A 24,582-nucleotide genomic window follows, 5' to 3' on the forward strand; every position below is an offset into this window, starting at 1 on the left:
ATTCTACCACTGAACTACACATGCACCCCTGGTGAAGCATTTCATACATGCATTACCTCAATGTCTTTGTCAGAAATAGTGACATACTAGCTCTACTGTACCTACGTTGCCAGTTTTGTTTTTCATCCTCTAATGGGATGTGGGCAATAAAACAATTCTCTACAGCAGGGCTCAGTCAACCACAGCCCATCCATCCAGCCTGCATCCTATTTGGTAGATACATTTTATCCGAACATAGCCACACCTATTCATTTTCATATTGTCTAGGGCTGTTTTTGTGATGAAACAGTGGAAGGTGAGTAGATACAAGAGAAACCAGATGGCCCACAAATCCTAAAAATTTATCATCTGGCCCCTTGCTGAAAGTTTGCCTATCCCTGCCCCAGTTTATCACTTAATGGCATAGACTTATTTACAGATGCCAAATCAGGTAAAAGAGACTCTCTCTCACATTTCTGCTCTGCTCTTAGCAAAGAAGTGGCACTATCTCAGACAATGGACCGCTTTAGGATTTTCCATGATTTACTTCTTATGTGTAGGCAAAGATGATATAGGTAGACCCTTCGATAAATATCCGTCTTTCCTATCTGTGACTTGAGCTGTGAAAAGCAGACCCAACAGTAGATGGTAGAATGTCCTAGTGAGAACGGCCGTGTGGAAACTCTGATTTGGACTGGGAAAGGCAGCCTCTAAGATAACTCCCCACATCCCCTTCTCCTGGTGTTCATACCCAGGGTAACCCCCTCCCCTGGAGTGTAGGCTGGACCTGGTGACTGGCTGCAAATGCATAGAAGAAGGCAACAGGATGGGATGTCACTTCTGAGATCAGCTTATAAAAAGCCAGTGGCCTCCGCCTAGGGCTCTCCGTGGCTCTCTTGCTGTCTTGGTTTGCTCACTCTGTGAGGCAGCCCTGTGGAGAAGCTTACCAGACATGGCACCAAGGTCAGCCAACAGTCATGTGACTGAGCTTGGACGCAGGGTCATGCCTCCATCACGCTGAATCCAGTCTTTCCTTGAGACCCAGCCCTAGCCGGCAGCTTGACTCCAAGCTCATCAGAGCCCCTGAGCCAGAGACACCCAGCTAAGCTGTGCTGGATTCCTGACCCATAGGAACCGTGAGATAATGAATGTCTGTTGTGTTCAGCCACTAAGTTTTGGCATAGTTGGTCACTATGACATGGGAAAAAGCAGGGCTAAATTAGGAACTTAGTTTCCCAGCTTGGATCACAAATACCATGCGATGTGTTGGCTTTTGTAGCAGGAGTTTATTGGCTCACAGTTTTGTAGCTTAGGGGAAGTTCAAAATCAGGGAGTCAGCAGGGGGATGCTTTCTCCTCCAAAGATGGTGGTGGTGTGGACCCATCTGTTGGGGAATCTTGGGTCCTTGGCTTCTGCATCACATGACAATGCCCATGGCAGTGACCTCTCCATTCTCCCCTCAGTTCCACTAACTTCCAGCTCTTGGCTGTTCCCCACGGCTTCCCTCTCTATCACCGAGTTTCTTCTGTTCATAAGAAGAAAGTAATCCAGATTAAGATCCAACTTCATGTACTTGGGCCACATCTTAACTAAAAATAACATCTTGAAGGGCTCCTCTGTGCAGTGGATTCACACCCACAGGAATTCAGGACAAGATTAAAAACAGGTTTAAAATTTGTGTTTTCCCTGGGGTGCATGATTCAGTCTGCCACAGGGACTCATAGAACTTTCAGACTGATGTAACTAACTTGTTCAGTCTGCTTTGTTCAAGTTATAAAAAAAACCCCAACATTATGCCATTATGCAGGTAATATGTAAATCAGTGCTCCTTTAAAGGATACTCCTTTTTTTTTGCATGGGCAGGCACCGGGAACCGAACCCGGGTCTATGGCACAGCAGGCAAGAACTCTGCCTGCTGAGCCACTGTGGTCTGCCCTGAAGGATACTCTTATTCCACATCAATTTGGATGTGTCTGCCTTTTTCTAACATGCTCAGGGGCTTATCTGTGCTCTCATAGGTTCGCGTATGGCTCTGGGAATGGGGACCGGGTAGGATGTTTTGGGGGTTCTTCACCGCCCTTATGTACAGACATGATATTGCAGCTCACGTGGAGACTGGTCTCCTATATGTGAACTGGTGAATAGTTATATAAAACCAAACAGCAGAACATGCCCACTTTAGATGGAGGGGCTTTTTCTTTCTTTGAAAATGGAACTGTCAAATGCCAGGAATGTGTTAATAAAACCTGCAGGGCAGTCTGAGTGTGGCTTTGGAAAAATTCAAATTTTGGGCTATATCCACCCTGGAGAGCAAGCCCCCATGCCCGGGCAGCCGGCAGCCCCCGCTGCTGCCTGGTGGAAGAGCTGCGAGCTGCCGGGTGCTGAAACAGCTGCAGCTGCCCTGGGACCACCCTGCGGCCCCCTGCTGCCCCCTGCCTCTCAAGAGGCCCATGGCAGCTGCTTGAGCAGTCGGTGGATATGGGGAGGTGCCCCGGCTGCCAGCTTGAGCCTGGAGGGAGGCCAATTTGGGAAAGACACAAAGAAATTCAACTTGTATTCTTTATCTTTCTTCTCTTGTTTACACTTGTGGAATCTTGAAATGAGGATATTTTCCGAATGGGGATATGCTTAGAATGACACAGGCATGCACAAATGGACACACACAGATTCATGTACATCTATCTGTGGGCACACACATTTTCTTCCCTTATTTTGTTCATGCTGATAATGAATAGAGCCGAATAGTTCTTTGATGCTTGTCCATCTAGTTCTTCTGAACCAACATTCACTTGATGTCCCTTGGGACCCTTTATAAAATACAGATTTCTGGATCCAATCCCTACCTATTTGAACCCAGCATTTCTGGGGGTGGCTCCCAGGAATATGAATTTGTAACAAAGTGTGATTTGGTGATGAGTGGTCTTGGGACCACTCACCTGGACCACTTCCATCTTTCCACAAGAGGCCATCAGCAAAGGCTTCTGCATGTTTGGTGAGTGGGACCCCTTTCTCCAGCAGGCAACGATGCCATGAGAACTCTGTACTAATAAAATGATCATAGCTCATGATGATGGGATGCTGTGGTAGATTGAGTTGTATACCCCAGATCAAAAACACCCTCTGTGTGTGAATCCATTGTAAACAGGACCTTTTGAAGATGTTGTTTTAAGTGAAGGTGTGGCCAGCTGAATCAGGCTGGGCCTTAATCCCATGAAAAAGCCTCACAGAGGAGAGAAAGCTGTAAGTCAACAGAACCCAGGAGAGAAAGGAGAAGACATTGTCATGTGACAGAAAGCCACAGAACCCAAGGATTGCCAGCACACCAAGAGTGCTGCCAACTCCAGCAGGAAGCAATTCTTCCAGCCTCTGAGAGTGTGAGTCAGTACATTCCCAAGGTTTAAGCCACCCCATTGTGTGGCATTTGTCATTTCTAAGCCATTTGTCATTTCTAATCTGGCATTTCTAAGCCAGAAAAACTAAGATAGGTGCTTACAATCTTTCCTGCATTATTCAATTTTTATCTTCGCAGCCATCTATGAAGAAGGTGTTATTATAGTTACCAAATTAGAGATGAAAAAACAAGGCTTAGAAAGGTTAGGTATCTTGCCCAAGATCTCACAGCAAGTAGGTGGCAGGATAGACTCCAGCCAGGTTGGAATAATTCCCGAAGCCATGCTTTTCACTAATGCTCAGTCAACTGCCAGAGGTTTCTAATTGTTACAGAATTCCCCTGTGCACTCAGGCAAAATTTTCTTTCCTACATCATTGGTATAATGATCCTTTTTTTTCTAGCCAGAGTTAGACCATATTTCTTCCTAACTCTGAGATGCTTGGAGAAGCCTTTGAAGGCTTCATTTCTTGAGGGTAAACACCCCTGTTCTTTCCTCAGGTACATACCCCCAGGTCCTCTTACCACAGTGGCCCCATCTTCCCCCAGTCCCCCACGTTGCTGATGTGCATCTGTCTTAATTTCTTGGGCCTCCCGTAATAAAGTACTACACACTGGGTGGTTTAAAACAATAGAAATTTGTTCTTTCACAATTCTGCAGGATAGAAGTCTGAAATTGAGGTGTTAGCAGGGCCAAGCTCCATCAGAGCCCTGTAGGTGAGAATCCTTCCTTGCCTCTTCTAGCTTCCTATGTTTGCTAGCAATCCTTGGCTTGCTGCTGTGCACTCTCACCTCTGCCTGTGTTGTCACACCATGTTCTGTCTGTCTGCCCCTAAGTCCAAATTTCCCTCCTCTTATAAGGGCACTCGTCATATCTTAAGTAGTCACATCTTCAAAGACCCTTTTTCCAAACAAGGTCACATGTACAGGATTGGGGTTAGGATTCAGACATCCTTTGGAGAGACACAATTCAACCGAAACCCGCATCTTAAAATGTTGTCCCAGTGTGGACCAGAACTGGTTTTTGGACACCATCCTGCTACAAATATACTTACTGGTTTATTATGTTCATAGTAAACAAAAATCCAATTGTGTATGTGGCAAACCACCAAGCCAGGCACATGCAATTTCTGTTCCCGCCATGTGTGCATATTGGAAGATAGGCTGAGCTAAATCTGTATGCTGAACTCTCTCTCTATTTGACTGCAATGTAAAGAACATATTCCCATGAGACAGACCTGGGCAAAGTCATAACCTGAGGCATGGAAGCTCTAGAGTTCCGGGAGGGGCAAGGTCCCTCTGATCGGGACTCTTCCTAGGGTTTCCATCTCTCTGGGGTGTGTCAACACCAAAGCCCTCTTCCTATTTAGGTTTCTCACAGCAAATGTGTGCACCTATTAAGTCTGCACCTAGGTTTTGATTTTGCTGTTTGCGCTTTTCTCTTGCTTCAGTGACTTTTCAAGACTCTGGCATATCTGAAACCAGGAAGGATTTCCATTTCTCCATTTTACTGTCTCACTTAAGTTGCTGTTTTTGCTCCTTTGCTAATTTTAGAATTCAGGAGACTATTATTCTCTCCCATTCTTTGTTCTGCAATTGGCCTGATAATCTATTAAAGAATTGACATCACCAAAAGGGGCATGGCAGTACTGACTGGGAAGTTTCAGCAGTGAGGTGAATAAGCATCCAGCTGCTAAGCCCTCCCTCCCACAGTGATGGAGCCCTGGTTTCAGCTTTGTTCTAAATCCTGGGGCCCTACAGTAGACCAAGACAGACAAGATTCCTGTTTTCAGGGACATTCTAATATAGTCAGCATGTGATAAACAAATCAATGAGACACTTTCAGGCTGTGATAACTGCAGTGATAGAAATAAAAGAGAATAATGAAGAGTGCATGCAGTGGGGTGGGGGTGGGGGATGGTGTAGAGGAGGTGGGACCAGGGAGGGCTAGGGTAATAGTGTGGTGGGGATGGAGGTGGGCTACTAGAGATGTTTGCTATTTGTTATGGGTTGGATTGCATCTCCCAAAAAGATGAGTCCAAGTCCTAAACCTATGAACCTATGAATGTCATAGTGGTGGTCTGAACTGTTTGTACCTCAGAAAAACGTGTTCACAAATCTAATCCTTTTCTGTGGGTGTGAGAACCCATTGTAAGTAGGACCTTCTGATGAGGTTACTTAGGTTGGGCATGGCCCATCTCAGTCAGAATGGGTCATGATAATGTTACTGGAGTCCTTTATAAGAGAAGGAAATTCAGAAAGAGACTGGGAAAGCCATGAAAGCAAGAAGCTGAAACCAATGAAACCCAAAAAAGAAGGGAGACACCAGCAGATGCCACCATGTGCCTTGCCTTGTGACAGAGGAGCCAAGGGTTGCTGGCAGCTGGTCTTTGGGAAGAAAGCATCATCTTGGTGATGCCTTGATTTGGCCTCAAAACCATGAGTAAATATATTCCCATAGTTTAACCTGGCCCATTTCATGGTATTTGTTTAGCAGCCTAGGGGAAGCAAAACAGTGACCTTATTTGGAAATAGTGCCATTGCAGATGAAATTAGTTAACTCAAGATAAGGTCATACTGGAGTAGGATGGGCCCTTCATCTGATATGACTGGTGTCCTTATAAGAAGAGGAAGCTTGGTCACAGACACAGACGTGGAGTGGGAGATGACACCACGTAACGAGACAGACCTGAGAGTTGAAGGCCATGTGGAGATGGGAGGCCAAGATGGAGGCTTCTGCTGCCACAAACCCATGGCCACCAGGCACTGCCTGCCCTCACCAGCAGTCAGGAGAGGGGCAGGGAACGGATGCCGCGTTATAGGTTTCAGAGGGAGTGTGGCCCTGCCAACACCTTGAGTTTGACTTCTAGTTTCCAGAACTGTGAAAGAATAATTTCCTTTGTGCTTTGTTATGGCGGCCCTGGAAACTAAGACAACACTCGTAGTCTATAGTGGGGGCTAGCAGCTTCACCATCCTCTGGGAGCTTGTTAGAAGGGCAGAGCCTCAGCCCCAGCCCAGTCCTAGGCAATCAGAAGCAACATTTTTACAACACCTGGAGGATCCCAAAGAGGAAGATGTCTGTCTTAGTCATGGCTCTCTAGAGAAAGAGAATGGACAGGGTACATATAACAGATTTATTATAGGAATTGGCTTGCATAACTATGGGGATTGCAGGTTCAAATTCCATAGGGCAGGATACAAGCTGGAAACTCTAGGAGAAACTGGCTGGTTGAAGAAGAAGCAGAAATTCTAACTGTTGAAATCCTCAGTTCTGACTTTGAGACCTTCTACTGATTGAATAAGGAGGCTCCGCTCATTGGCAAGGGCAACCTTTGTTGATTGTAGATTCAACCAACTAACCATAAATGCAAATCCTTCTATGAAATAACCTCATGATAGTGGTCAGGACAGTGCTTGCTTGACCAAATGACTAGACACCATGACCTAGCTGAGTTGACATATGAAATTCACCATCACAGTGTCACTCTGAGGGATGGGATTTGAGCTACAGAATCTGCCTCCCTCTTTCTAAGCTCCCCCCATGCTAACCCATCCAGCCCCTGATTTTCTACCTTGTCAGCAGCGTTAATGCTCGGACACATCTTGGCATCAGCATTAGGGTACTTGACTCATAGCCCCTCACTTGCCAGATGTAGTTCTGCAGCATAAGATTTGAATATGCCCCACTTGCAGAATTAAAATTATTAAATATGCAATCAACCCAACTTAAAATTGCAAGTGGTTCTTGCCAGTGTTTTCATGGAGCCACCCGCATTCCAGGACATCCCATATGAAATGACCTTTTTGAAACCACGGCTATTTTATGAGTATCACTGGAATCAGAGCAGAGCCCTGGAGAAATCGGAGAGCTGAGCTGAAGACTGCCTCTGCTTCCTGCAATCCTGCTGTTTCATTCTGTGGCAATGCCTGTTCGCCCCCCCCCCCCCCCCTTTTCAGTGCATGACACTCCCTCCATCTTGGGACCTCTCTGGTTAGTAAAACTAGGAAAGAGCCTCTGTAATTTACTTTTGGTTAGATGGAAAACCAGGGCTGGAGGGGCTGGCCTCAGACCCTCTGTCCAGGAACGAAGATAGTGCATTTTTCCAGAGCCTCACCCGTTTGCCTCTCAAGGACCTCAACGCCGCACAAGGAAACAGAGTTGCCACACATTAGCCCTGCCCTGCCAGCATCCCTCAAGGACCCAGGCAGGAGGAGTGAGGGTACATCTTAGAATGAGCACTGACAAACTGGAAGGGTCCTTCTCAGGAGCATAGAAGACCCTCAAGCCCTTGGAAGGAGAAGGCTCTTACCAGGTCCTTCATTTTCCTGAGGCTCAGCAGGCCAGACCTGAGAGCCACATGGAATGCTCCAGAACCTTCCAGATATCCTGTCCTAAGGTGTGTGCTCTCACAGTCTTTTCATTTTATTTAAACCTTTTAAACAATTTATCTTATTATTCTGGAGTGCAAGGCCCTGGCCTCTTTAAACGACATTAGCAAATTAATCTTCCAGATTTCTAGGCAAGGGCAGGTGTGGAAAGGGTGCTGCTCAGAGCCTTGGTGTCCCATCAACACTGAAATCCTACTCCAGGCCACAAAAGCCCTGGAGGGAACCCACAGGGTAAGCCACCAGGCTGGGGACCAGGCTAGCCCCTAGAGCACTGCTGCTACTTCCAGGACTCCTGACCACAGGGACCCAAGCACAGGCTGAGGAAGCCAGGCTCCCCCTGCTGCAGACCTGGGACCTGGGGCCACCATTTTCTTGGCATCCTGCTCCATCACACGGAGGCCACCTTCCCATCTCTCCCCGTGACCCTTTCCCTCTGCTGTGCTCCCGTGAGCTGGGGCTCCGGAGGCAGCCACCCTTCTTCCTTCAGCATCTCTTCTTCCCTCCCTCTATGCAAAGTGGTCCAGGCTGCAGAGCTCACTCCCTGGGCAGCCTCTGTCCCACCTCTGGACCAAGCCTAGCCTGGGTTTCCCTTCTACTCTCAAGCACAGCGAGGGAGCCACCGTGCCTGGTGCTTGGGACTCAGGGCCATAGCTGGACACAGGAAGCAGCTGTTTATGCTGCCCCAGGAGTCCAGCCTCTGGGGCCAGGGGTCTGGACCATGGCCAGTGACATCAGAGATGCAAAGAATCTGGCCCCTTTGGGGTTAAACTGCACATGCTGTTGGAGAAATGGTTGACCAGGATGCTGATTTCAGGTACTGGGGAAATAACAATGTGAGAGAAGAAAAAAAACACCAGGAATACATTGCAAAAAATTCCAATAAAAGTTGTTTGAATGAACGATTTATCATTTACGCCTTCTTTTCATCTGGCAGATGACCACTTATGTAAATTTAAAAATGTCTGCTTAGCGTGAGACAAGTTTCATTTAATTACAGGAGTGAATGTAGCTCTTTGGGTCCCACTTGCCTGCGTCTTTCTGGGGTCACCTGGTCTAGAAATGATCAGAGGGACACTGGTCTGTAATGAACACGAGTGGGCCCTCCCACTGGGGCATCTGTGTGTCCTCCTTTACATAGTCTTATTTTGGAAAAGCTGAATGCAAGGACAATTTTCCTAAGTCATCTAGTATTTCAAATGCATTATAAGATTTGTCTTGAAAGCATGCGTTCTCAAGGGGGTGATCTTGCACCCAAGGGGGGTGAAAATTGGTTCTAGAAGAGGCCAGAACAACAAAATCTTACTCTTTTCATGTAAAAAGGAAAGATATGCATATAATACCTACACAGATCTTTAGTATATCTGTAGCATTAAAATTTCATGGGAGTGGCGATGAGGGAAAAAATATATAAAATGTCTCTCGGGGAAGGGGAGAGCAATGACTGAAAAAAGGGTGATTAAAAAAAGTATCTAAAGGGGTACTTCAGTGAAACTTTTTATTTTCAAGTGTTACCTCCTAATTAATTTTTTAATAGAAATCTGGATTTTCATAGCTTAAGCTTGTTTAAAGTAATACAGATCTATACAAAGTCGTTAACTGCTGGAGGCAGCATTCATCCTTCTTAGCCACTGACACCCCTTGGGGACCCTTCGAGTGGAGAAATCTGTGCGGGCTATTATAAAATAATAAGGCTGCTTATTGTTCACAGCTCATGGAAGCCATCTCATTATTATTTTACAGTCAGATCTCTTTTGTAATAATAGTCCTGATAATTACAGCACCATATTTCATCAAATCAAGCCTCGATTGTAAGATGCACCATTAAATTTCGACAGAAGGCTATAATGCTGTAGACTGCATGCAGTCTGACTGAGGAAGCTTTAAAACGTGAATAAATATGCCTCTTCGGGTTGATGAAATATGGAAATCATAGCCAATGGCCAACCAGCCCTCGAAAAGTACAAGCAACGTGCCAGGTGCTTTTATCTAGTTTATCTCATTTAATACTTTCAATGGTGATACCTGTTATTACCCTCATTTTACAAATGTGGAAAACAGATTCAGAGAGGTTAAGTAAGTCGCCAAAGATTTCACAGCTCCGAAGTGGTAGAGGAGGGAATAGACCCTCAAGTCTCCCTCTTCTTACTAGAGGAAGTCGCATCTCTGCACACATAAAACCATTCCCCCTGTAACCTGGGAAAACAGGGTAACTTCAGTTTATTCAAGGTACGAGTTCTAGGAAGTGCACAATATGTGGCATTTGCACCTTTTAAACTTGTGAAGGGAATGCTATTTTTTAAAAAAACGCAATAGAAAGAATGTTTGCCATAGAGAGGCATCTCTCCATCCTTCTGGTTTAGGGAAAAGATAATTTACCTTGGATCCAGGTTGACTGGGGTTTGAATCTCATGCATCCACTTATCAACTGCAGGAATTGGGGGATTTGGCTTTCCTGAACCTTGGTTTCCTTACCCAGGTGCCTCCCGGGGCTGGTTTCTGTGAAGCTTGCCAGGCACAGCATATGCAAAGTAACCAGCTATTCACTGGTCTTTCCTATGTAATTGTGTTTTGTGAGTGGGATTTTGTATACTGCATTTACTAGAATCATGGGTTTCTTTCTTTGACTAAACTGGAGCTTAATTTTTATCACAGGTTGGAAAGAAGCCTGTGCTCCATGAACCCAGGCTCTGATATCTCCACAGCTTCACTGGTTAACACCTGAAGGGTGAGATGTCAACCCCACACTTCTAATAGGGTTTAAAGCTTTCTGCTTGAGGGGCTGGTGTCTGGGACTTGCTCTGTTTTTGTCTCCTCTTTGCCTTTGCTTAGATTGCTGACCTGTAAAGCAATCAGAGTATAGTTGGTTCATTCATAGAGATAACCAATTGTATACATTATATTGGACTTGAGGACTCTGGTTCCCTCAAGAATATTATAATCTTAAGTTATTGTTTGAGGCACCATTGCTTTTGGATAAATACAGACTGTGTTTTCTCTTCCCCTATGTCAATGGGCAGGTTTTCAAATGGGCTGTAACAGAAGCTTTCTCTGCTTGCATTGGGAGTCATCTCAGGTTTCTATCCAGAAAACCTAATAAAAATGTGAACTGCAAACAACTGGGTGAAAGCAGAGGAATGAAAAGAAGTGGTTTGATGAGGAGTTTGCAGAACAGTGGCACAGCCTTTTGCTTGCAAAAAGAAGGGTGTAGTGATTTACTAGGAGGGGGGAGGTTGCTTCTGCCCACCCCAGCCAGTCTTTCCCAAGGATTCAGATGAAGTCATTCATTCTTCATGCAAAACTGTCCTATACGGATGAGGGCAGGGTCTTCCCATTGACCTCACATGGATTGGGGTGCATTTCTGGTTTGTTCTTTGTTTTTGACTCAGCATGATATAAAACTGCTAGACGTCAAGCAAAACCCAAACAAACCAACCTCTCCTGAGAGAGGAATCTCCTAGAGCTCACCCTGTACTATTTCTCATTTTGCCAATTTCTGGAGAGAAAAATTCTACATTTGTTAACTCGCCATTTTGCTAGCGGTCAAAAGGAAGTCTTTACTTTCTAAGATTTCTTCTTGTCTTAATTGACTTGAGTAAATATTTTCAGTGGAAAGAATAAATTTTGGCCCGTGTTTGAGGAGGAGTGTCATTGGTTATTTATTGTTTGTCTTTGGCATCATGGTCTTTTGATTTGGAATGCCATTCTTTTCAATTCTCACGCTTTCTGATTACTTAGTGCCTGAGTTGGCTGGTCTTACTCGCAAGCTTATTGTCAGCATCTCTTCCCAAGTTGGTTTTATGGTGTCGTGTCCATAGTTTGAATTTGTCCACAGAGGAAGTATTAATACCATAGAGATGGGAAGAGCCTACAAATCAGGGCTCCCCTTTTGGCTCCCAGAGGGTTGATTGTTAAGTATTTCCCCAGCCCTCCAATGCCTGTGGCTGCCAATTCTCAAGCCTCAAATCCTGGAAGACAAATGTTGGACATAATGTATCTTTCCAGGAAACCCATCTGTGCTTTGGGCCTGGGTGTGTATGTGTGTAGTGTGGTGTGAGCCTCTGTGTGCACATGCATGTCCCTGTGTATGCATATGCATGAGTCCATGTGTGCATGTGTGCACGTGTGAGCAGTAGGGATAGTTTGCAAGGAGCATGAAGCTACTCTAAGCTCCTGCAAGCAAGAACCCCAAGCAGTCCCCATACTCCTGCCATGCTTGTCTCTTTGCATCTTTCTCTCTAAACCTCAGCCTGTTAGGCTGGGACCGGGTAGTCACTAGCATGGCCAAACTGTCGCTCTGAGCTATACAGGGCAGGCCAAGACTGAGGAATGGCTCTCGCCAGAAGAAGAATATAAGGGTAACTCTATCACAACCTTCCCCTCCTCTTATCAAATGCTCCTCTCTTACAATTAAAAAGAATATAGGGTGGACTTTAAGGTAGAAAAGATACCCCAACTGAGAATCTGGAGGGGAATGAGGAGGAGATTAGAGCTAATGCCTCCTGGCTGTCTCACAGTGGTGGGGAGTTTGTGGGTTAGCTATGTGTGTCAGAGCCTTGGGAATCTTCTCTGGAATCTTCTGGCAGGGCTTCTTCCTTCTTTCCACTTAGACTAAACTCAGGAACCTGAGTCTTTGCCCAGTTCTTGGATTTTTTTCTGGCCTCTGCAGCTACAAGTTTGGTTTTTAGGGACAGAGGCCTGAGTTTCTACCCAGAGCTGGAGATGTGGGCCAGAATCTTAGCAGCCTCACTGTGCTCTGAGGCTGGGCATTTACTATTTGTCTGCAGCTGCTCTAATATCTTTACATATAACAGCTACTGTAAACCTGACAAGGACCCATTGAGGTAGGTCCCCTCACTATTTTAATTTCATTATTGGGAAAAATGAGGTCCCAAAGGCCGAAGTAGCTTGCCAAATTGTATTAGTCAGGATTCTCTAGGGAAATAGAACCAAAAAGAGATCTCTGTAAATGTTATGAGATTTTATAAAATAGTCTCAGGCAACTGTGGAGATGCAGGAGTCCAAATTCCACAGGGCAGGCTGCAAGCTGGGAACTCCAATGAAGGTTTTTGTTGCATTCCCCAGGAGAAGTTGGCTGGCTGAAGCAGAGATGACAATTCTTTCTTCTGACTGCTGAAATAATCACTTCTCCTTTTAAAGCCTTCAACTGATTAGATGAGCCCTCTCTCATTGACGAAAGCAGTCTCCTCAGTGGATTGTAGATGCAGTCAGTCAGACATGCATTCAACTTACTGATGATTTAAGTCTACAGAATATCCTCACAGTAACAGTTAGGCTAGTGCTTGCTTGACCAGACCACCGGGCACCATCCCCTGTCCAAGTTAACACACGAAGTTAAACCATCACACCAAATCTCACAACCAGTGAGTGACAGAAGCAGACTTGGAACCCACAGTTCTGGGCTTTAAGCCATGTTCCTCTGCTGCCTTTCAAGGACCAGGAACAGCCTTTCAGTTTGCTTTCTAGTTTCTGTTATTGCTGATGTGAGTCTTTCTTCAACCAGTTTTGTATTTCAAATGTAACGGACAAATCCTAGCTTCTCAAGCTGAGGTGAGAGGCTTGGTGTGAAATAGGTTATTGCAGGGGCTCAGAGGGTAAAAATAACACCAGGAGACCCCAAGGCCCACCCAGCCGTGGGGCCTCTTACCCTAGCTCCACCCCATTCCTCTGATCTTTCTAGACTTAGGGCACTGGCCCTGTGCGGGCTCAACAGGATAAAGCTGGACAAAGGATGCCAACCCCTGACCCAGCCCCTTGTTTTACTGAGCAAGTGTGGTGATTGCCTGCTCTGGATTGAGTTGTGCTCCCCCCAAATTAGCCATGGTCAGGTCCTAATGAGCAAAGGGAATTTGGACGATTAGAGAGAGAGAGCGAGAGAGAGAGAGAGCATGCTATGTGACAAAGGCAGAGATGGAGTTATGCCATCACCAGCCAAGAAACCCCAGGGATTACTGGCCACCCATCAGAAGCCCAAGGTATGGGACAAATTTTCCTGCTTAAGAGGAAGTGTGATCCTGCTAAAAACTCGATTTTGAACTTCTGGGCTGCAGACGGTAGAGAGGACAAGTTCCTGTGGCTTAAACCACCTTGTTATGGCAGCGCTGGCAAAGGAAGGTGCTGGTCAAGGTGGCATGCGGGGGCCAGCCAGGCCGCTTGGGCCCTGTGCATGTTTCCCTCCTGTCTCTACAAGATCTGGCCCTGCCCGGGTAAGGCAGGGATGTGGGCAGGGCCTTCAAAGGGGACAGGAGGTGGATGCCAGCAGCCCTTGGGGGGTGCTGCAGCAAGAGGCACAGCCGAGAACGATGCAAAGAAGTCCTCATGCCTGGGGGGGCATCCATGCTCTGATGTGGAAACTGTGGCTGCTGGGGTGGGGGCCTCCCAGGCCCTGTATCGCAGGACCAGAGGGAGAAATTGTACCTCCAAAGTGAGAGCTTGTGCAATGCAAGTGCTCCAAATGTGTGCTAGCAGATGGGGAGTTCTAAGGAGAAATCACAGCGCTGTGGATGGCGCACCTGCCTGGCCATTTTGTTGGCTCCCTGTTCTAGAGCGTGCTTCCATCTAATCCTAGCCATCACATAAGGCCTTGGCTGTGTTCCTCTTCCTAACTGTAAGCACCTGTTTATCTGGGCATTGCTGTCATTTTATTGTCTGCTGGTAAAAGAGAATAAGCTCACATTTTACAAGATTATGAATTCATAATTTTTCCATCTTTAGCAAGAGCTCCAGTCTGACTGCAAATCTTCTGCACAGTGACAGTTGTTCTAAGAGTAGTTCTTAATCTTAAAACAAAACATTCTGTACCATAGAGCAAGGACATGTTCACATGGCTGCATTCATTGGGAGGTGTTTAAAAAACTTTTTATTCACACATGTTTAGCATGAATAGGTGTTAGATTAACTCTGATCTTTAGCATTCTATAACAGATTTGACTATTTATATTTAGATAATTGCAAAAAAGTATACTCAGAATGATATACTCCAGACGTTACATTTTTTTCCTAATGGTTCATTTTCATTTTGAATAGAATGTCAAGCCTTAAAATATTCTATAGCTCTGAGCGGCTCTGGTTGGAAATAATAATGTTCCTTTTGTGCAACAAAAAGTACAGAGGCATTTTTTCCCCCTTTACTTTCGTAGAAAAGGTGTTCTGGTAAATACATCTCAGCTGAATCTGACATCTGCTCTCTGTACAGAAGAGTTCTCAAAAATTTGCTGACTAAAGCTCAATGAGAAGCCTCAGAATTTTCCTTACTTGTAGGTGCTGTGAAGACTGCCCACAGCAAAGCTGATAAAGTCCTCCCCGTGTGCTGGGCATGCACTGCATCTCGAGATGGCCAGTCTCCAAACCCTCCAATTACCACTGTCCCAGGAGGGTCTAGCAGCCCCGACCCGGGAACGAAGCATCCTTTGGGGTCTGCTCCTTCATTTTTAGGCATATGGACTGCTACTCCCTCTCATGCAAATATATGCCCTTCATTTTTTGGGGGGTGTTGGTGGTGCAGGGTCTGAGAATTGAACCCGGGTCTCCCACAGAGCAGGCAAGCATTCTACCACTGAACTACCCATGCACCCGCCCTTGACTTTTGAATCAGCAAAAACATCTCAAAGGATGCTTTTCGGGTTGTCCTATTTCGTGTGTATTAACATATTGTAGGACCGACCTATAATTATTTTCCATGTGATAGGACTAGGTCCATCTTACAAAGAATTTCTTCTCTCACACATAAAATTCAACACATGCAATGACCCACAGCTTCCCACCCTCCCAATCCCCAAGCCCCTTGTCATGGGACTTTGCATCTCTGTTTATTCAGAGGTGGTGCCTATTTCCCCAACCCTGAGCTAGGAGCTGTCCCTGTGACTTGCTTTGGCCCAAAGAATACAGCAGATGTGACAGTGTGGCAGGGCTGAGTCTAGGGCTCAAGAGATGTTGAATGCTTGTACTTGCTCTCATGCTCTCTGCCGACTCCATGAAAATGTGCCTGGGCCAGACTGTCTAGGATGAGGGCCATGTGCATTAGAGTCGAGCTGTCCCTGCTGAGGTCATCCTACATGGCTAGTCTCCTGCCACTCTGCCAGCTGTCTGCAGGTGAAGGGTGAGCCCAGATCTAGCCAACTCAGAAGTGATATATGGTTATGCTTCTAAGGCATTAGAGTTTTGAGATATTTTGTTACTCATCAATAACTAACTGATACATCTGGAGCACAAGTGGTTGGTAAATGCAGTTTTCATCTCTTACTTAGCTCACCAGATAAATCCCGACTTCCCCATTGTAAGCCCCTCCTTTCTGGGTGTCCCCTCCCCCCATTCTGGTCCAGGTTCACCTCGGCTGTCTTTGTTAAGCACATGTATCACTCTGCTTAACACAGAATGTCCTCCACTCTCCGCCTTTCATTTCCCAATATAGAGTTCAAACAAACAAAACAGGCGAGCATGAAGGTATACTTCCTAGTGGAAGAAAGGGTGAAGGTTATGATATTCCTGGAATCCCCTTACGTCGAGAGGCTACTCGATTCTAGGCACTGATGTTTGGCATTGATTTGGGTTCCTTCTCTTTCTTTTAAGTAGGGGTATGAAAATCAGTCCTTATCCTCACAGGTGTTACATGCCAGCCCAAGAGAGTTAAGTACAAAGGGAGGACCTGGTAACTGTGTGGAATGGAATTGAATTAGATGGAGAGAAGCTCTGCTGACTTCTGGATTTTATTTCTGGTGGTGCCAGCAATATGTTGTGAGGCCTTGGGTAAACCAGTCATCCCCCAATTTGTTTCTTCTGTGAAACAGGGATAGTTATGTCTGCTCTATTTATCTCATACATTGTTGCAAGGATTAATTCAGATGGCACATGGGAAAATGCTTTGTAAACTACCAAGAACTATGTGATGCCACCTAAGGTGTTGTTTCAGAATTGCTACTATTTCAAGTCCACTAAGGTAGATTAGATCTGGGAAGGATGGCAGGCAGCTCAGGGTTGGGGGCCGGGTGGAGGTAGGCTTGGGGGAGTGGAAACTGACTTGTTTCTTTGTCAGTAGATAAGTAGGAGAAGCAATCTGACCTATTAGAAAAGAAACCTGGCAAACGCAAAGTGAATAGTCTTGAGGAAGCTGATGAGCCCACAGTTAGAGTTCTGCACTGGGGTTTGGAAACACGAGTGCTAGGAAGCTGAAAACACTGGAAGGGGTCCAGGGAAAAGCAATGCAAGCCAGTCCAGGAACATAAGCCCTGCTTGCAAAGGGATTCAGTGTGAAATACGTGGGCTTCAGCCACCAGGAAGTCATACTTGTTTGTGCCAGTTCATCCAAGAAGAAGCTTTAGGGCTAAGGAGCTCTGGCTTGGCAAGCGCTGAGATCGAGGGCCCTGCATGGGAACATCCAAATTTTGCCCCAAGTCAGGATGGAGAAGGCAGTGAGACATGTGCCGAGGGAGAGGAGTCAAACCATTCAAGCTTACAGAAAAGCAGCTCAAGGCTAAAGATGTTCATCATCTCCATAACCAGAAACCCTGAGACAGGCCCATACCAGCACTGGCTCATTCAGCAGCTCAGTAAAATCATCCGGGCTCAATCTATTCCACCTTCCCTCTCTGCTGTCTCCTTGTTTGGTCCTTTTAGGCTGGTGTCCTTCATGGCCCAAAATGTCTGCAAAAATTCCAGGCATGCAACACTAATGACATCTCTGTCCCTTTCCAAGCCCAGGAAAAATCTTCCTAGATGTTTCCAAGCAAATTCACCCTCACATCTTATTTGACCATGACTGTTTTCCCTTTCTAAGCTGTGGTAGTTAGATTCAGTTGTCAACTTGGCCAGGTGAAGGCACCTAGCTCTGCTTCTGTAGACATGAGCCAGTGGTACATGAATCTCATCTGTTGCTCATTACATCTGCAGTCGGCTAAGAGGCATGCCTGCTGCAATGAATGACATTTGACTTAATTGGCTGGTGCTTAAATGAGAGAGCGCAACTTAGCACAGCCCAAGCAGCTCAGCATGCCTCATCTCAGCACTCGCAGCTCAGCCCAGGCCTTTGGAGATGCAGAAAGGAATCACCCTGGGGAAAGTTGTTGGAACCCAGAGGCCTGGAGAGAAGGCCAGCAGAGATTATCCTGAGCCTTCCCGTGTAAGAAAGAACCTCAGATGAAAGTTAGCTGACTTTCCTCTGAAGAACTAACAAAGTAAATCCCCTTTTATTAAAAGCCAATCCATCTCTAGTGTGTTGCATTCCGGCAGCTAGCAAACTAGAACACACGCCTAAATCAGTCACCCGCAAGAAAGTAGAATGACAGTGACTGGCTTAGACTGATCAAGAGTCAGCTTTGTTTGTAAAATTCTCATTAAATATATCATACTTGGCCTTGCATTCTATGTCTGTGTATGTTTGATGGCCTTCCCATTTGACTGTAAGATTCTTGAACCCAGGTTCTGCATCTGCTCATTTTCAATCTTCAATCTAAGATGGTTGGAAGAACTGCATAGAATAGAATATTTTCACCAATCTGCTATAATTAAGCTAACAGACCATGTTGAAAAATAGGGTCAACAATAAGATAGAAAAAGTGAAGGCAATGTCCAGAGAAAATAAATAGGAAAGGTGGATTAAAATTATGTTATCAATCCTGAAATGACCTGGAGGATGATGTGAAGAAAGATTCAGTTTCTTGCCCTGACATGATAGCTATATTTTAAAATATAGGCTATTTAAGGTATTCCGAATATTCTGGAATGTCCCTGGAGACAACCCAAAAGAGGCTCTGCTGTGGAAAACTGGCTGAATGGAGGGACTCCTGGTGTATTTTTACCCTGGAGTGTGCTTGCTTTTAGGAACTGGTAGAATGCAAACAGAAGTGTGCAACAGGGAGCAGGGTCCCCAGTGCCAAAATAAAATTAAAAAAAAAAATCATCTGCTATGCAAACAGCATTCAGAAGTCATTAACAATCTTTACAGCTGGGTTTGCCCAATACTGCCTGAAACACAACCAAAGGCAAACCAGTTTGCATGCTTTCCCTTTCCAACTGTTCTTTGTGCTGTCATGAGTGTGAGAAACTCTGTCAGAGACAAATAATAAAAACAAAACACATAAAAAAAAAAAAAAAAAACACTGCCTCTTTCCCAACCCCCCACAGATTCAGGGGATAAAACCTTTCTTCACTTTCATGTAAGAGAAAACTGAGAGATAAAACTGTTAGCTACGTGAGATCAAGTGGAGAAGCAGGTAGGCTTTGTTTTCTTAGCCAATCTTAAAGTAGGAACATTTTTCCCCCTTTCTTTTCTCTTCCAGTCTCTTCCCCTTGTCCGTCACAGTAGTGAGGCTTGCCGACAAGGACCAGAGTAGGTTTTATAACTATCCCCAGGCATCCCCAGACATGGTGGCACATTAAAATGGGTTGGGAAATTGTGTAATATGGGAAAAAGGGGTGACTGCACTGCATAAAATTTCACTGGGGGACAATGTGGGGGTGTCTCTCGGGAGTCCTGCCGCTCACTGCCCAGTGGGGAGGAGGGAGAAAGGATGTCCCTGGAGCTGCCGGGGCTGCGTTGGCTACTCTGGCCTCCTCTGGAGCTGCCCAGTGTCACTGTTGTCAAAGCTGTGAGCTGTCTGGGAGGAGGAGAGTCGGGCTGGAGACCTGAGACGGGAGGGGAGGGAGGCTCTGCCCCCGCGGCTGGATCCAGCAAATGCCTCTGTGCTGTGAAGAGGCCATGGGTATGGGAAAGGTCTCTCCCGGCCAAAACACCCTGCTCCCCAAAAGCTGAGTCTGAGGCAGGGAAGTTGGGCAAGTGATTTATTGAGAAGTGGTTACAGGTGCCTGGGGGGAGGGATGCTGGAAACCACAGGGTTGGGGAGTGAAATGAGAACCAGCTCTCTGCTGGAGACCTGCTTTGGCCTGACCCCGCGGGATTACCAGGAGCCTGGCTTGTACCACCAGAGGCTCCCTTGGAGGCGAGGGGGCTGTCTGCTGCAGCTCTATGTTAGTCACTGATGGGTGACCACACGGATGGGTGGCTGGGTGAGGTAAATTCCCACTAGGATAAGGATGCTATGGGAGAAGGGGGCGGCTGGAGTTCCCAGCCAACATGGTCAGCAGCTGCGGGTGGGTCCACCAGCTGTGGTAAAGAGGTCCTGGGCTGGGTAGTTCCAGTCTCCAGCACGCAGGGACCCTCAAAGGCAAGCACCAGAGGTGGATGATCTCAGAGGGAACCACTTGTTTCCTCTGGCACCTTTTTTTTTTTACAACGCAGCTGCCTCTTGGATGTGCAATTCTAAAAAAAGCACTAATGACTGTTAAACACTAATATCTTAGTGCGATTTGGTTTTGCAAAATCACTTCTCCCACAAAGGCTCCATGGAGCTGAGAAGAGTGGGAAAAAGTGGGGAGAAGACAAAAATGAGAGGAAAGGGGAAAGCTTTTCTGTCTCAGGCCAACCTAGGTGGTGAAGGAAGCAAGTGTGGGAAAGCAGTCCAGGGTGGCAGGGAAGACAGGGCAGGAGTGTGCTGCCATCGGACAGTCTTAGAGGAAGGTATGGTGATCGACAAGTGTCCCCCAAAATTCATGAACACCCAGAGCCTTGGAATGTGACTTTATTTGGAAACAGGATCTTTGCAGATATAAATAAAGGAGCTTGAGATGCAGTCATCCTGGGTTTAGGGTGGGCTTTTATCCGATGACAGGTATCCTTATAAGAAGAGAGGGAACAGAGAAACAGGGCAGAGGGCCAAGTGGAGATGAAGGCAGAGAATGGGGTGATGTTGCCAGAAGCCAAGGGATACCTGGAGCAGTAGAAGCTGGAAGGGGCAAGGAAGGATTCTTCTCTATAGCTTTCAGAGGAAGCAGAGTCCTGCCAACACCTTGATTTTGGACCTCTGGCCTCTAGAACTGTAAGAGAATAGATTTCTGTTGTTTTAGGCTATTCAGTTTGTGGTATTTTGTTACGGTAGCCTGTGGTGGTTTAAGAAAACCATGTTCTCAAACTTAATCCATCCCTGTGGGTGTGACCCCATTGTAAGTAGGACCTGTAGATGAGGTTCCTTCAGTTAAGGTATGACCTAACTGAATCAGAATGGGTCTTAATCCTATTACTGAGTCCTTTATAAGCAGAATCATTCAAATAGAGAGAAAGCCATGGGAACAAAGAAGCGGAAAGTCAGTGGAACCCAGAAAAGAAGGGAGAGGCAGGAGAGGCCACCATGTGCATTGCCATGTGACAGAGAAGCCCACAACCAAGGACCACCGGCAGCCAGTCCCAGAGCGCCAGGCTCTGAGAAGAAAGAATGCCTTGATAATGCTTTTCTTTGGACTTTTCCTATTCTCAAAACCATTGTTTAAGCCAACTCATTGCATGGTATCTGATTTGAAAGTCAGGAAACTAAAATACTTCCCTAGGAAACTAAGGTAGATAGGAAAATAAAAACCTTACTTTAGGAATAAATAATTTTCATTGTGGAAATTAAAGGGTGGAAAATCTAGGGAGAACTTTAGTAGCAGAAATGGGCATGGCATATGCATATGGTTCTTTCTGAAACCAATGTTAAGTCAAAGAAATACAAAGCAGGGCATTATACTAAACTTCTGGATCTAGTACACTAAAAAGAGTGAAACCTAGGAAAAGTTACTTACTGTTTTATAGAAGAAATAAAGACCTGCAAAAGCTGACATTTGGTTGTATAATATTTTTCACACTGTGTGGATCTGCAGCGTCTGCTAATAAGCAGACATGCCCTGTACTTACCCCTGCCCTGTGTCCTAGACCCCTCCCTCCCCACCCCCAGCAACCTATTTATTACCTTATCTCAAATCATCCCAGACAATCCAGGGAACAAAGTTAGTGTAATGCACCGGTATGAAGTGTGAGATAAAGAAAAGTCCCTTTCAATTGTCATCAAACTTCTGCTGTAGAAGAAAATTGGCAGCCAAATTCTCATTCTTCTCACAAAGCAAAGTATGCTTGCATCACAAGTCCTTCAGGAAATCCTAATGCCTTTAACCTTTCTATAGCTTCTTTTTTTTTTTCCTGAGGTGTCACTTGAATGTCATTCATATGACCACTTGCAACTTCTGCAATTCCTCCACTGCCACCTCCACCCCCTCCTCCTTGACCACCTGCTTCTTGAACTGGTGCATTTAACATGTGAATAAAATGCTCCTGGTGTTGGCTAATTTGCTGAAGTAACTGAAGATTCTCTCGATCTATCTGTTATAGCAATGCTGGAAGCAGAGAAGGATTCTGTTGAATGATTTTCTCATCTGTTGGAACTGAGGCTGATTCTGTAAAAATCCGAGTGGATGTCCTCCAGAACTTGTTGTAGTTGCTGCAGCTGCAGCCACTGCTGAAGACTGAGGAGCTCCGGTCCTAGCTCCTTGAGGGGGACCCATCACAGCCTGAATTTCTCTATTTCCAGGGATTCCCATCAAAAGGTACTCCACTGCTCTGTCAGGGTCATTGCAACTGGCTCTCAGGGCCGCAATTACTTGCCTCCTTCACAGCCCATTGACATGATCTCAGTTACCAGATTCTCGTAAGACTGACCTGTCACAAGTGTACTTGTTGCATCCTCAAAAAGATTTGACTGAGAACAATCTCCTGAGGTGCTGTCCGTTGATGCTGGGCTAGTAGCCCCTGGTGTCTCTGCTGGCTTTTCTGCAGGTTTCTCCTGCTTAGTTGCACTAACAGGTGCAGGTTCAGAAGATGCTGTCATGGAAGCTGGAATGATGGATGTAGTTGTGGAAGTGCGAGCCAAAGCTGGGGCACAGATGCTGCTGTGGAGGAAGTTACGGCAGCAGTAGTGGCATGATTTGATTGCTGAGTTGTAGCTGGTGCCGGTGTTATTGGGGCTTTTGGCGTAGTCACCACAACCACCACAAAGTTTTTCTCATCAATTTTATATCCTTTGAGAGCAGTATCAACATTAAGGATTTTGCCTGCATAAATTAATTTTGGCCTGCTAAGGAAAAGGCATCTTTCCCCTTCTCAGATTCAATCTTCTCTTTCAGTGCTTTCACCTTGACATAGCACCATCCACAGTAAGAGGAGGCTAGTAGGGGAGTAGACATGGTAGGACCTTGTAGTTCTGTTCTGATTGCTTCTATATTCTCCATACAATAAATACTGGGGCCATCAATGTCTCCTCCGGGTCGATGTGGGTCTTGGAGGTCTGCGACTGGAGGGTCTTCAGGGTGGCCCGCACGGTGCCGCGTGCTGCTCGGCTGGTAGGCCTGCTCTGGGCGGGGTCTGGGGCCTGGCCGGGACCCGGGGTGGCCGCGCTCCTCGCGCGCTCTGGGGGGGAAGGTGGTGGCGGTGGGGACTCGTCCCGTCCGCCCAGTGGAGAGAACTCTCCCGCCGACCTGGCCCCGGCTGCTCGGGCCACTGCGGCCTTCCCCGCAAGCTGGGGCCGCCCTGCTTCCTCATGTGCGGGGCGCCAGCCGCTGGGTCCGCAGGGGGCGCGAGGGGCTCCGAAGGACGAGCAGATAATCCGCTAGTTCACCACGGGATGGTCGCTGCCATCATTGTCACTGACCGAGACCGGATTTCTCTCCTAAATATGGTGGGCCGATGAGGATTTAGAGCAGTGGATGGTATTCTAGCCACTGTCAAATGTTTCTCCTCCCCTTTCTCCTGCTACTGTCCTCTGCCCCCAGACCTCAGACCTCAGACCCCTAACGACCCTGACTGAAGAAGGTATTTGGAGAAGTCATCTAAATCAGTATATATATTTGCAGTTTTTATTCCTTAAATTATTCATCAGAACTGCAAAAATAGATTTCTGCAGGCACATATCAAAACAAAACACGATGGAAATGAAATGTTCCAGAGAAAAGTTCCAAAGGAACACAATACTAGGCTAAAATAAACAGTTAAACCATGAGTGGACAACAGGATTCATTCACTCCTGCATTTTCTCCATAAGTTCTTCCTTGTGTTTGCCTTTCACTGTTGCAACTTGTTGAGATTTGGCTTTGAGTTCAAGAATTGTTTTCCTGTCTTTATCCTGTTTTAGCCTGGTAATAACCATCTTGCTTGGGTGAATGCCCACATGGACAGTTGTACCATTAGCCTTCTCATGTTGCAGCTTCTCCATGAACATACTTCCTTTTGTGCACCTGGACTACTTTGCCAATTTGTTGACCTTTGTAGTGTCCTTGAACCACCTGGACCTCGTTGTCCTTGAGGGTGGGCATGGAGCGGTCATTGTATTTCTCAGCTCCTTGGAGATTGGGCACGACATGATCTTCCTATGCGTGTGTGAAGGAGCACTGAAGGGGCGTTTGCGGTTCTTACAGCGGTGGGAGGTCACAAAGGGGTTGAACATCATGGTGACGGTCTGTCTACCTGGTGCCAGATGAGCTAATTCCATCCACCTAAATCAACATTTTAAAACTGGCACAATTTCTGGAAGACTTTGTTTAGAAGAATGTTTGTAAAAGTATGATCTGAGGGACTGCAGCCATTTCTGGGGCTTGGGGGAAGTCCTGATGGGCAGATGGGCTTCCAAAAACTCTTTACTTGATGTCAAGGTGGATGAGATGCTTCCTTCTGTATTCAAAATGAAGTGAAGGGGTATTTCTATCTGGAAAGGCTTCAGTCACGGGGTCTGGCTGATGTGGAATGGAGGCATCTTCCTGGGTTCCTGTGTCTGTGAAAGGGGTTGTGGTGGAGTGTGAGGATGCAAGTGTGAGAAGAGTATGCTAGAGGTTATTAGGACTGGAGCAGCGTAATTAATGCCTATTTACTGGTATTTTGATACACTAAAAAAAATACCAATAGTTGGTTAAAAAAACTAACATAAGAGCAACTTTGATTATTTACTGTGTATTTATA

At 46.1% G+C, this 24,582-nt stretch overlaps 1 pseudogene; it reads right to left on the bottom strand.

Moving 5' to 3' along the window:
* Positions 1-21,635: 21,635 nt before the first annotated feature.
* Positions 21,636-23,942, bottom strand: LOC143645702 (UV excision repair protein RAD23 homolog B-like; annotated as a pseudogene).
* Between the last annotated feature and the right edge of the window lie 640 nt (positions 23,943-24,582).

This window comes from Tamandua tetradactyla, chromosome 9, assembly GCF_023851605.1.
Source record: "Tamandua tetradactyla isolate mTamTet1 chromosome 9, mTamTet1.pri, whole genome shotgun sequence".
Lineage (NCBI taxonomy): Eukaryota > Metazoa > Chordata > Mammalia > Pilosa > Myrmecophagidae > Tamandua > Tamandua tetradactyla.